At 43.1% G+C, this 14,072-nt stretch overlaps 1 protein-coding gene across 1 annotated transcript in view; it reads left to right on the top strand.

Annotated features, from left to right (window-relative positions):
• The first annotated feature begins 3,589 nt into the window (after nucleotides 1–3,589).
• Nucleotides 3,590–14,072, top strand: part of PDE8B (phosphodiesterase 8B) — an 87,521-nt gene continuing 77,038 nt past the window's right edge. Inside the window, exon 1 of the mRNA XM_032205988.1 lies at nucleotides 3,590–3,620. The gene's annotated coding sequence lies outside the window, so the exon portion shown is untranslated. The remainder of the gene's footprint in view (nucleotides 3,621–14,072) is intronic.

The raw sequence follows: 14,072 nt of genomic DNA, 5'->3' as shown, positions 1-14,072 counted from the left end.
GTTACTTCCAATAATGCCAACATAAACTTACCAATCTACTCGTAGTACAGAGTCTTCGTATTGAGGTCAGATTGAAGCCTACGACTAGCTTTGGAAAGGATATAAAGTTTGGAGGAGAATATTTTCCTTGTTGAGGAGAGATTTGCAGGTGTAAATGGTGTAAAGAATTCATATCCCTTCATTTTTACTGGGAAAAAAAAAAAAAAAAAAAAAAAAGAAAGAGAAGATGCATCAGGATTCCACTGACTTCTTCAGGAATCACTCATACACTTAAATTTATCATGCTGAAATTAGTCATGTGTAGGAAATTGGTTTCCTGTAAGTGTAAAATTTGTTAGGATTTGTACAGTTCCAACTAAAGCCCATGATGGCCCTTTAATAATGGAAAATGCGGTGCATGTGAATATCGTGTTGGATGCACTGGCTATATGCTGAGGTCATGCAAAATGTGCATTTCTGAGGGTAGAGTCTACTTCATTACTTGTGATAAGTGTCCCTCCCATAATTCCTTGGTTGAAGTTGTATGTGCTGCTCACAATAATGCCTTCCATGTTGGTAGGCATCAGTCAGGGCAGGCTGCATCCAGATGACTGCAGGAGTATCATTTGGTGGGGAAGTAAGCCATAAGCTGTGGTGTAAAGGTGCATGAATGTGCATTAAATATTCCCCCTTTGCCTTGTCCAATAAATCCATGGCTGTATTCTCGTAGGCAAGATGCAGCAAGAGAAGTGATGCTAGTAAAAGAGAACTTTTAACTTACCCCTTCATTTCTTCACCTCCCATTTCAGCTGTAGACAGTCATCTCACTTCTCTGCACTTGCGCCCTTTGTCCCACTCCAGCCTCTGCTCATGCTCTTCATCACTTGCTTGTACTGTTTCTCATTAAACTACTCTCCCTTTTCTGCTGCCTTTCGGCAGCCCACATGGTTCTCCATCCTGCAGTCCTCACTCCTCAGTGCTCTGGCACCCTGTACAGGCAACTTCATACCTTGCAGTGGTGTCCTTCCCCATTAGCCAGACATCAGCAGCACAGTGAGAGCTACTCAAGAGCTGCATTTAGTAAAGGTTCTCCAGAGCTGTGACTTCTTATTCCTATGGCTTATTCTCTGACATAAAACCCACATGTTATATCCAAACAAGGGAAATCAACTTTGAGAATGGGCAGGAGCCTGCAATGCTCTCTAAAATCAATAGCAAAGTTATCACAGAATTCAGTAGGAACAGGACAGAACCCTGAGCATTGGGAAGCTAAGGAAACCTAAGTGTTGACTGACTGATGAAGTGACTTATCACCAATATGTATTTAGAGGAATGACCTGTGAATAGCTAACAACATAGTCTAGGGTGTGACATGACATTTCCACCAGGATCATTCTTCAAAGTCAAAATACAATCTGCCTTCATTTTCTTTACTATGAACTGAGTCTCAAACTAGGTAGCTGACAACTCTGAAGTCCTTATGGGCCAATTCATTTACAATGCACATATTGATTCTGCGTGGAATAATCCTGATCCCTGTTGCTGGCTTTGCTGTGGATCTCTGGCGTGGTCTACAGCAAGTAACTCAAATCCTCAGCTTGGATTCCCATTCATTAACAGAAAGCTTAGTTATTTAGTATAGAAAGACTGAAATAAAGAGGGACTTCAATAACATTGCAAGAAATGAATACAACTTGTTGCTCCATTGATATTAAATGCAGTTGTAGGAGACATTCATCTGCAGCTAAGTGCATTATGCTTTGGTAGACTGAAAGGTTTTGTCCAGGAGAACTGCAGCCTAAGCAGCAACAAAGGCTGCACAGGTAGGTGACGAAGAGTTGCTTGCTTTGCTTCACCCATACTGAGCTTGGCTTCATGATGGTCTTTAGAGACAGCCATCAGCAGGGCAGTGTGGCACCATGCAAACACACAGAATATGCCGGATATGAACCACAGCTTGGTTAGTAAACTCTGACAACAGGAGGGGGGGAAAATACTGGGAGAAAATTTGTTGCTAGGGCCACACAGGCTCTCTCTGGTAAATAGCAAACCACAGTTTGTCCAATACGTTGATGATCTCAGTCCAGTGCTTGATGGATGAGTGAATGTCCTTGTTGCTACAATGGACACAGGGTGGGTCAGCACAGAGGCTAAAAGCTCAAACAGTGTTGCTGAAATGAGGCATTTTAGCTGCGAAGCCATCACTTCTGTGGCAGTGAACAGATTAGTCCTGTAATCAAGAAAGTACTTCGGGAGCATCAGGACCTGAAATAAAAAGCTCAGAGCATTTTGTCGTTCAGCATCACAGTCCTCACACCAGCCATTCTTTGTGCTTCTAGTGGTTGTACAACACTTAGTAAAATCTAGGTGGAGAAGCAGTGACCAAGTAACACTCTGAGGAGAAAGGTGTATACACAAACGCTGTTTGGTAACTGGGTGTTTGGTAAATGCTTTATCAGGCACTGAGCATAGTGCTTGGATGACATTATCAATTCTTGAAGGGTTTATAACATGTCGCTGAGAACAGAGGGGTTTAAATTAAATTTTTGCAAAGACTTAAAATCCATGTGTTTAACTATACACCCTGGATGCAGTTTCACTGAGGTCAATGAAACTGTTCACAGCTGAATGTCAAGATGTGTAAATCCCTGCAGGACTAAACATTTATCTTGACTGTCTCCTCAGGGACTGGAAGTGAGGACTGGCAGCTGTCAGACATGTAGGCTAGAACAGGGGAGACAGTTTGTCTCTTTGAGCACTGGTCTAATTGAAAAGCAGCATTAAAACCTGCTGAACAATCCTGGCCTCCTTCCTATACTTGCAGCGGGTCTTGCACAGCTCCCAGCCCTACCTTCCCACATACAGTCCCCCAGAACAACTGGCATCTGCTTACCAGTAGCTAAGAAAAGCAGGTGGTGAAGGGTGTGGAACAGAAGTCCTATGGGGAACGGCTGAGGGCACTGGGGTTGCTCAGTCTGGAGAAGAGGAGGTTCAGGGGAGACCTCATTGCTCTGTACAGGTACCTGACAGGAAGGTGTGGGGAGCTGGGGGTCGGCCTCTTCTCACAGGTAACTGGTGATAGGACTAGAGGGAATGGCCTCAAGCTGTGTCAGGGGAGGTTCAGGTTGGAAATGAGGAGACATTTCTGCTCAGATAGAGCAGTCAGGCATTGGGACGGGTTGCCCAGGGAAGTGGTGGAGTCACCGTCCCTGGGGGTGTTCAAGGAAAGGTTGGACGTGGTGCTTGGGGTCATGGTTTAGTGGGTGACAGTGGTAGCAGGGTGATGGTTGGACCAGATGACCTTGGAGGACTCTTCCAACCTTTATGATTCTATCTGCACTTTGATTTTTTTCCACACAGGCGCTTCCACCGGCTTTATAACATACACTCCTTGATGCCGTGGGTGCTCTTTGGTGTGTGAGGGGGGCAGGCTCAGGAAAGGGGCTGCGCTGGGACGAAGCCCCCCAGGGCCCCGAGGCCGCCTGAGGGGGGCGTGAGGCGCCACCGGCGGCGTGAGGGGACGGCGGGACGGGCCCGGGAGGGGCGGGGAGGGGCGGGCGGGGAGGGAAGGGGAGGGGAGGCGGAGCGGCCGGGCTCCGCCGAGCCGGTGCGGAGGTGCCCGGGAGGCGTTGCGGGGCGAGGTAGGCGCTACATGAGGCGGGAGCGGCCGGGGCAGCGCCACAGGCTCGGCGGCGGCGGCGGCAGCGGGGGGAGGCGCCGCGGGGAAGCGAGGCGCAGGGCGGCGGCCCCGCGGGGCTGGGCGGCAGGTGGCAGCGGGACCGGCACCGGCACCGGGAGCGGAGCGGGGCGGGGCGGGGTGGGGAAGGGATGGGCTGCGCCCCCAGCATCCACGTCTCGCAGAGCGGCGTGGTGTACTGCCGGGACTCGGACGAGCCCAGCTCCCCCCAGCAGAGCGCCGCCGCCCTGCACGGCCTCTTCGTCAAGACCGAGGCCGCCGACTCCATCCCCGCCGTCCTCGCCTACCGCAGCCGGCAGCCGCCGCCGCCCTGCGCCGGGCCCCGCCGCAAGGAGCGCGGCCCCGCCCGGGCCAGGGCGCCCCGCTGCTGCGGCATCGAGGCGGAGACCCAGACCAGCAGCGCCGGCCGCCAGGTAAACCGCGGGGCGGGGAGGACGGCGCCGAGGGGCCGAGCCCCCCCCCGGCCGCGGCGGCGGTGCCCGCAGGGGCTGCACACCCCGGGGCCGGAGGCTGGGACCCAGCACCGGCGCCTCAGGGCAGGTGCGGCCGCAGCCCGCGGCTCAACAGCATCCGTCAAGTTTGGCAGGCAGAAGAGACGGTTGTGCTGGGTTTGCTTTTTTTTTTTTTTTTTTTTTATATACATATGTTGTAGGCTTTTCTGTAATCTCCCAGAATGTTTTCTAGGAATTATGCTTTGCAGCGCCGTTCTAAAGCTTGTGCTCAAAGCAAGCGGGGTCGTGGTCCCGGCTGCACCTCATGGGGTACTTCTTTGTTGTAATAATAAAGCAGGGTATCGTGTCATAAGTAATCCCCTGGGCTTAACTTGATCTTGGTGTTTCGTTATAATCAAGAAATTAAAAGATTACTGGAAACCTTTGTAATTTTTATATATGTGTGTGTATATATATATACACCTAAGGAAAACATAAGTGAAAGAGATCAACAGATAAAAAAAAAAAAAAAAAAGTAAAAAACCCACCTCAAATCATAAGGTAAAAAATGTACATTTCCTTGGATTTTTCAAAGGTTCTCTCTTTTTTTATTATTATTATTTTCCCATTTATGAATGGGATACTTCTTGAGTCACAGGTGGAGTCACAGAATAACTCAGATTGGAAGGGACCACAGGAGGTCATTTAATCCAGCCTTCTGCTTGGAGCAGGTAGAACAAGAAGTCAAGCATAGCCTTGCCCAAGAGCTGCCTTATTCTGTGTGTACTGTTGCTCAGGCTATGAACATCGAGGCAATGTCAGTGAGTAACTGCTCTTGTCCCTCCCAATGAAATGCAATGGTTATCTCTTCAGTGGAAAGCTTTCTCTTAACCAACCCCTCTACCCCACCAGTGAACTTCAGAAACCAAGTATGTAGCCTGGCTTAAATTGATACATGTTGAGTTTTTTGCCCAGTGCTCTGCAGATACTTACTCAAGGAGCATCAGGCAGTGTGCCGTCCATCTTTAGTTTATTAGATGAGAACTTAAACTAATCCAGAATGTTAGACACAACATGATGGATATTTGCTAACAGTTCATAGTCTGTCTCCTGCAAAATGACCTGTCATTGTTTTTTCCTTGCATTCTACCCATGCCAAACTTTTTTTTTTTTAGGAATTTTATCTGCTTGGGCATTTCTCAGCATTTCATTTTTCTTCACATCTGCAATCAAGTGCATTTCTTCAAATTATTTGGACTGACATTACCCTACAGATAGCCAAACCCATGTTGTTTTTCTTGTTATTGTTTTGTTTTGCTTTTGTTGTTCTTTTTATTATTTATTTATTTTTATAATTTGCCAAAGCCCTAATTCTTAAGTTGTAAAATGTTCTACTGAACTTTTTTAAATGTACAGGAAAGAAAAATAGAAATTGTTGACCAATTCTTTAAGTTGAAATGCATAAAAAACAAATCTTTAAGTGGTAGTACTGTTTTCTGTTCTTATAAATTGTTTATTTTTTGTTTATATTTTTATTATTACATCATGTGCCATTATAAGCAAATATATTTGTCAACTTTATGGTCATTAAAATTGAACATATTTCAGCTGTTTTTGGACTTCATAGTTGGCACCCTACTATTACTTTGGATTGCTTCAGTTCCTTGGACATTTAGAATCCCAAGCTGAGGGAAATGATGCTTTAATTTATTTAACAACACTTCCAATGAGATAGTAGAAAAATCTCTGTCTCATATGCACTAAGATCTGTAAAATACTTTGTGTCATTTTTAAATCAAGTTAGTGCCTCCATTCTTGCCGCTACTCCTGGCACAATTTCCTACAGGATAATATGTTCTTGTGTGACCAAAGTAAGGTCTGAACATTACAGAACTATCATAAGGGCAAGATAATACTTGATATCTGTCTGGCTATAAGAAATGGAATGGCATGAACTACAGCTCTTCAGTAGCACATGATGACAGTATTTATTTCCATAGAAGATGAAAGTTGAAGAAAAAATAAGTGGTTTTTTTTGGAAAGGAAATGTGTCTGGCAACACCCACGGCTTTAACTGATATAGTGTTTGGTTGCAGGTAATAGCTGTATTGAAATCTCATCTATTTATGTGAGGAAACAAAGACACAGGTCAAATGGCTGCTAACCTTATTATAAATTAATAAAATATTCCTGTTGTGTAACTATTGAACCCACTTAATGATGCTGCTTCATTTGTCTTCGTTTTCTGCTCTAAAATGTTCTTTACTTGTTTACACAATCAAGTGTTGCATTATTTGCATTTGACCCTATAATTATAAAATGCTTTAAAACTCATCCACATCACAATATTAACCTGGCAATGAAAGAAAACAACCTGTAATTATTTCAACCCAATGTAATAAATAAAAATAAAATTAAAAACAACAACACTTGTTTCTTAAAATGCCTTGCCTAAACCATAGTTTTTAAGTACTTCTAATCTGTGCTCATTGGGGTGAGATCAGTGTTACAAAGATAATTTCTTTTGTTTTCTTTAATAAAAAGTTCTGAGTTGTTCCATACATTCAGGTATGTATATCTGCTTATAACTGGTTCTGAGTAAACATTTTGTATTTCTAGTGTGAGAGTATTTCTTTGTGGATCTCAAAAGCTTGGTACCAAGTACCTACAGATTAGTTGACAAAGAAGTTAAGTGAACTTGCTAAGTATTAGAGAAGATAGAGATGACAGTTTATACTAGGTGAGTCTGTGCCATGATTTGAAATAGGACCCCCAGTTTCTGGTTCCCAGCCATATGCTGTATTATTAAAGTACTTGTGCACAAATGCTGAAGTAAAAAACAGCCATGCCATGCCTGTGTTTACTTCTTAATAAACACGTGCTTACCGTATTGCCTATGGCCAAACTCATAATCATACATACATACAACATACATACAACTGCTGCAGATTGCAGGTATATTCTTCCATGTTGACCCTGTGACACCAAATCTTTCCTACAGACTATGCAAATGGTATCATGGCAGCAAACTATTAACATCTCATACCCTATTTCAGTTTTTTATAAAGATACAAGGCAATTAGTTTACTTAATTGAAGCATAACATTGAGCAGGAGATGATACTGCATGTTGTGTAAGGGTTGCTTGACCCATTGCCCAACTATTGCCGGTTTTGAAGGGCAACAGTATCAGCTGTTTAGCAAGAAATGAACAGCTTCTTGAACACTTTCTCAGTGATTTGAAAAGATACAAAAATTAAAATATTTGCACTGTAGGACTTGATGCAAATACATCTTTTAATTATGGCCAGTAAAGATCTTAAGCAAAAGTGTGTGCATAGGTAACACATTTCTTGAACACCATGATACTTAAGCATTAGCCAAAGTTAGTCTCCAAGAACAAACAAGCTTTAAAGCTCTTGTTGCTAAACCATAGGAACATATGGGAAAACAAAGAAATAACTGCAGTTTTCTATTCATTGATTACTTTATTTTTATTTTTTTTTCTTGAAATGACAAGAGCACAGGTGTAATGGTTTGGTTCTTCTTGTTCTTTGTGGAATAGAAAAATGCATTTATAAACCTTCTCTGAAAGTCACACTAAAAACAGTTTTTGACAGTTTTCAGGCATTTCCATATCAAAATATGGAAAGCAAAATATAGAAGCAAAGCTCAAAAATTAGAAGAAATGGATTGGGACAGTATCACTCTTCTTATCCACATGGGTCCATATTAAGTTATGAGGTGGAAGCACTGAGGAGAAGGATGCTCCTCAATATGTCAAGCACCCAGTTTTTCTGACTTTATAAAACTTTTTTATTATTATTTTTAATATGGGGGAATATAAGAAGTGATGCAGCTGTCAGTTACAAATCAGAGGATATCAAAGTACTGTGGAGAGCTCTGAGAAGTCTAGGTACTGAGAGAGTTGTCTCAGGTCCACAGGCTTTGGAGAAGTGCAACCCTAAGCAGTGCCTTGATCTAAGATATGTTTCTTCTCTTTAAAGCAGTATTGTGACCAAGAATGCAAAAAGTCACTGTACTTTTTGTACTTCTTGTTTTGTTTGTACTGTACAGTTTTGTTTAACTGGCTGCTAGTATGTTATGTAGAACGTGGAACATACTAGATGTACAGTGGAACATATTAGACGTACAGGAAACTTGGAAAATAACACTGAAGACTGGCAAAAATCACCAGTCTTCACAGTGAAGACTTGGTGAAATCACAGTGAAATCACCGTACTCTGTGACTCAGTGTGGAAGTGATCGTTTCACAACTTGATTTGATGGTTAAGGCATCAAGTCCCCTTGAACATATTGTGGGGCTGCAAAGCTGGCAAAGAAAACCTGGGGGGCAGGCTGAGAAGTGTTAGTACATTGAACTGTGTTCCAGTGCAGAGCCTTTTCAATTTAGCCCAGCTGGTCTGTGAGAGGTGCTGGCCTGAACAACACTTGCCATAAAAAAGGTTGCTAGTAGAGGAAGTGCTTTTCTTGGACTAAGCCCAGACATTTTGAATGAGCACACTAAAAGGATTTTTACAAAGGTTTGCTGCTCCATATTTGATATTCCATTCCTCCTTCAAATAGTGCAGGTAACTTCAAGAAGCACTGTGGTTGTATGCTTATGCAGTGCCTGACAGAGAAGTGCATGGATTGAAGTGTTAGAGCATGGAGAAAACCATTTCCTCAGACAATAATTAGCCACTTGGCAAAGGAAACGGAGCAGCCTGGTAGACTGAATTTACTTGGCATTGAGTCACACAACATTCTGGACTTGCAAAACTGTTCTGGGCAATAGTCAGTTCTATCATTACATATAAACATACCTGCTTTTTTTTTTTCCCCTTCTTCTTTTTCCTTAGCTTGTGCAGGAAAATGGAAATGTTGTGAACTTGTAAGAGGTCAGTTTGTCTAAGTCATTTAGGCACTGAGCGTCAATAGGCATCTCAGGACTCCTGCATCCCTGTAAGTGCTTCAGTAAAAAGTTATTTTGGAAGGTTTGCTCTCAGAGCCCAAAGTTAAACTGTTTCAGCTGAACTGAGTATTAGTAGCTTCTGTTTTCTACCTTGTACCATTTGCAATGTGCAAAATAACACAGATGTTTTACCTTATGAGGAGCTAAATTTGGATCTTTTGGTAATTTCTAATACTCCATGATAGCACTGAATGCAGAGCAAAGGGATTTCAAATAAAACTGACCACACAGCTGAAAGAAATAATGCAAACTGAAAAGTTGTACAGTATGTTCTGGGAATAGTGCGTGTCCTTGGGGTGCAGGAAGTAGGCTTGAATATCTGCACCTGAGAATATCTTCTAATTTATCTGTGCTTAATAATCACAAGGGTGTTGTACAGAAAATGGGCACATTGTTTCAACCCCTGTCTCCAACAGGAGAGAAATAACCTAGCAATCATACTTTAAGTAGTGATTTAGATACCGAAGCAATTGAGCAGTTTTAGGCTGTGAAACTAAGCCTCACACCTGTTCTGTGGGTAGTCTGAAGACTGGCAAGAATACCAAACATCTAATGTAAGCACTTCCTAACAGCTGGCTTGAGTGCCCCCTCCCAGATGGGGCAGATGCATGTGCATCTGTCTTCTGTTTGCCCTATTTGATGCAATGAGCATTTAAGCACCCGACTCACAAAAATGTTTACTCTTTCTGGTGAGGGTCTTTCAACTTCTCAGGGGAGTTGTCATTTCAGACAGGTTGCTGAACCTCTTCTGTCTCCTCGAGAACAGTTGATCCTTGATCAGGTATCTGCACGTCCAGGAGAATAAGACTTGTTGAGGCTAAGTAGTAAAGTTGATGCAAGGAGGAACCAGAGGTGAAAAAAACAACTATGCTTTGGGTTAATTTTTCCTCTGGCATCACCTGCACTGCTGCCAGATCTCAGGGTATTTCATTTTTTGTAGATAATTCTCTGCTTGTAATTCCTATTCACCTGTTGATCACTCCTTTTTTTTTTTTTTTTTTTTTTTTTTTTTTTTTTTTAAGATTCAAATCTCTATCAGTCACGGGCTTCTTTAGTGAAGCCCAGAGTGAAGGATGCATGTGTATCTGAAATCTGTTGAATTTTCTTTAATGTACATGTAACTTTCTTGAAAGTGCCTTCGGCAAAGGCTGTATGTACCTGTGTGGTTGCTAGGAGATAACATGTGAAGTGTTTGGTGGTGTAGCAGAGTGGGGGGATTGTTGTCAGGGTAACCAGACCTAGAATTTTCTGGACTTCAGTATAAGTCAATGGTGGTAGGATTATGGCTTCAGAAAATCAACAGACATCTTTGCAGGCATGAAAATAAAAGTTCAGAGCATTGTGGAATGCAGCATGTGTGTTTAAAGTGCATTAGTTTGTGATTTGGGGCATGAGTTTACAGTAGCGAGTGCTACCTGATGATTTCTTTTCTGTCACTGTCTCCCTCTGGCCATGTTTAGTAGTTGCATTTCTAGCAGTTGCATTTCTAGTTCTTCTTTCAGTAAGTCACCTGTCTTGCAGGGCAGCAACAGCTGACTGTTTCCTCTCTTCTCTGAGGGCATCTTCTTTGGGGCAATTCTTACAGGCTGTGAAGAACAACGAGCTTATTCTGTAGAAGCTCCCACTGCTCCCCAAAACACTCTGGTGCTTTAGACTTCTGCAGCTTGAACCACCTTTCCTTTTGGGTGAGGAAAAAATGCTATCCAGAGATATATTAATTCTTAGTGAGAATTAATATCACAGCCTTTTGGAGGTGCTGTTCAATGCAAGTAACTTTCTTCACTTGAGAGAAGCATTTAGTCCAGCTCATGAGACCTGTTTTTCCCCTGCAGGTCAACCATTTGTGTCAACCACTGCTCCAGCCTTCTGCATTCAATTGTTTATATATTTCTTTCACACCTGTATTATCAGCTATAAATGAAAAAAAAAAAATGTATTAAAGACATTCTGTTTCTGCAAATAGAGAATTACTCTGAAGAACTGTTAAAAAAAAAACCACTATATATCTGTACCCACTGATTTGCCTACCAGGTTCCAAATATTTTGTATCTTAAATATAGAGCAGATAGAACTTAGGTTTATTTAAAGTAGTCCCTCATCTAAATGGTGTTACCTGAGAAGCAGTCTCAGAACGAAGGTCTTAATAACTTGAGTTACTCCTTTGAAAATACAGAACTGGTTTTGAAGTAGATTTACAATTTGTTGATCTCTTGCCCTGGATTCCTACTTGCCTCTGAAGAGGCAGTGTTATTTCTAAAACGGTGGGAAAATTGGACCAGAGTGAGTTGATTTCATAGCATGGAAGAGAAGAGAAGGAGTTGCAGAGATATTGGCCACTGGGACTCCAGCACGTCAAATCCCAAGCAAGTCCGCAGGAATGTGGTGGTCAATGGCTCAATATCTAGGTTGAGGCTAGTGACAGGTGGTATACCACCCCAGGGGTCTGTCCTGGGACCAGTGCTGATTAATATATTTATCAACAACATAGTGGGATTGAGTGCACCCCCAGCAAGTTTGCAGATGACACTAAGCTGAGTGGTGCAATCAATATGACAGAAGGGTACAAGAGGGGATGCCATCCAAAAGGACCTGGACAAGCTGGAGAAGTGGGCCCACATGAACCACATGAGGTTCAACAAGTCCAAGGGCAAGGTGCTGCACCTGGGTCGAGGCAATTCTGGACATGAGCACAGACTCGGAGAAGAACTTAATGAGAGCAATCCTGTAGAGAAGGACTTGGGGGTTCTGGAGCACGAAAAGTTGAACATGAGCCAGCAGTGCATGCTTGCAGCCCAGAAGGCCAACTGTGTCCTGGGCTGGATCAAGAGAGAAGTCAGAAATTTTGGGGAGATGATTGTCCTGCTGTACTCTAGCGTTGTGAGACCCCACCTGGAGTGCTGCATCCAGGTCTGGGGCTCCCAGCACAAGAAGGATGTGGATCTGTTAGAGAAAGTCCAGAAGAGGGCTACAAAGGTGATCGAAGGCTTGGAGGACCTGTCCTATGAAGAAAGCCTGAGAGAGCTGGGGCTGTTCAGCCTGAAGAAGAGAAGGGTCCAGGGTGACCTTATTGCAGTTTTTCAGTATTTAAAAAGGGCTTATGAAAAGACAGAGAACACCTTTTTGCTCATTCAAATAATGACAGGGCAGCAGGAAATGTTTTTAAACTAAAAGAGGGGAGATTTAAATTAGTTGTTAGGAGGAAATTCTTCACTCAGAGGATGGTGAGGCACTGGCACAGGTTGCTCAGAGAATGTGTGAATGCTCCATCCCTGGAGGTGTTCAAGACTGGGTTGGATGAGGCCCTGGGCATCTTGATCTAGGGGGTGGCAACCCATGGCAGGGGGGTTGGAACTAGCTGTTCTTTAAGGTCCCTTCCAACCCAAGCCATTCTGTGATGCTATGATTCTATGAATGTCACAGAACCACTGTTTCCCCCCTGTTTCCTGTGCATTTACAGAGTATGTAGACAAGTTTGAGCATGTGTATAGATATTACAAAATTATATTTAAATAAGAAATCCAAAGAAAGGGCAGTTAGATGAGAGACTGTGCATTAGCAGAGTCAGTAATGTCTACCATGAGGTAAGGCAATGAGATAAAATAGGCAGAATGGAGCTTTGAAGCAATGTAGCTATTGGAAAACAAGCTATTAAACAGCTATTTATAAGCCTAGGACAAACTGTGCTCATAGCCAGATTTCATGTAGAGCTGTAACCTGTTAGATTTAATTGCAACTTATTTGTTTATTTTTGGAAGAGCAGGGTCTGATTCCTTTCTTATTTTATGCATGTTTTAATCTAAATAGTGGTATACTTACCAGCGGCATATGGTCTGGTGCTATACAAAAATAAATAAATAAATTAATTAATTAATTAATCCAATGTGGAATTGGGCAGAAGGTCTATGAAATTAACTTTGGAGCTGCTTCCAGCACTCCATTTTCCTTTCTTTGTAGGTCAACCACTTTGCCACAAGGACCATAAAAAAGGCTTTATCCTTCCCCTGTTACTGATTTAAAATGCTGTTGGAAGGCACTGGGAACATGAATATTGTCAATGATCCTTCTTCTCTTGCAGTTATGTTTAATAATTATTGTGTCTGATTATAAAATACAACTTAGGCAGTGTCCTAGCCAGAGAACCAAGAAATCTCTTTTAGAATAGGGAAAAAATAAGGCTTTAAATTTTGTATGTGTTCATTTTTGAAGTGAAGCAAATTTATTTTGAATCTCTGAAACAGACTTCCCTCTGGGTCAGTGATAGCATGGTGGTTGGGCTGCTTTCCAGAGATGAGACACTCAGGTTCTGTCCTCTGATCTGAAAGAGTCTGAAGTGGTCCTCCTATGTGAGTCCCCAGTCTCCTGGAGTGATATCAATTCTGGATTCTCCTTCTGTAGTTTCTTGTGACAGCTTCCCTGAAATCCATCTGTTTGCAAAGAGTCTTGTCCTGATGAATCACTAGTGTCAGAAAGAAAAGAGTGACCTAGGCAGCTGTTTAATTGTATTGGAAAATAACACAAGCTTTCTGGAAAAGGTGGTATGTCCCACTTCTGAATGAAACTATTCACCATGTTAAATAGTTAGGGCTGTGTTTATGTGCTGGGCTGTGTTGTGATGGATAGAAGAGCTGAGTAAATGGCACATAGGACACCTTGTCACAGCCTTGTAGAATCATAGAATATCCCGAGTTGGAAGGGACCCAGAAGTATCATTGATTCCAGCTCATGGCTCCACACAGGACCACCCAAAAAATCCAAACCATGTGTCTGAGAGTGTTGTCCAAATGCTTCTTGAACTCCATCAGGCTCAGTGCCATGACCACTGCCCTGGGGAGCCTGTCCCAGTGTCCGACCCCCCTCTGGGCGCAGACCCTTTCCTTAACCCCCAGCCTGACCCTCCCCTGTCCCAGCTCCATGCTGTTCCCTCGGGCCCTGTCGCTGTCCCCAGAGAGCAGAGCTCAGCGCCTGCCCCTCCGCTCCCCTCGTGAGGGAGC

The sequence above is a fragment of the Aythya fuligula genome, chromosome Z (assembly GCF_009819795.1).
Source record: "Aythya fuligula isolate bAytFul2 chromosome Z, bAytFul2.pri, whole genome shotgun sequence".
NCBI lineage: Eukaryota > Metazoa > Chordata > Aves > Anseriformes > Anatidae > Aythya > Aythya fuligula.
This window is presented reverse-complemented; position numbering and strand designations above follow the sequence as displayed.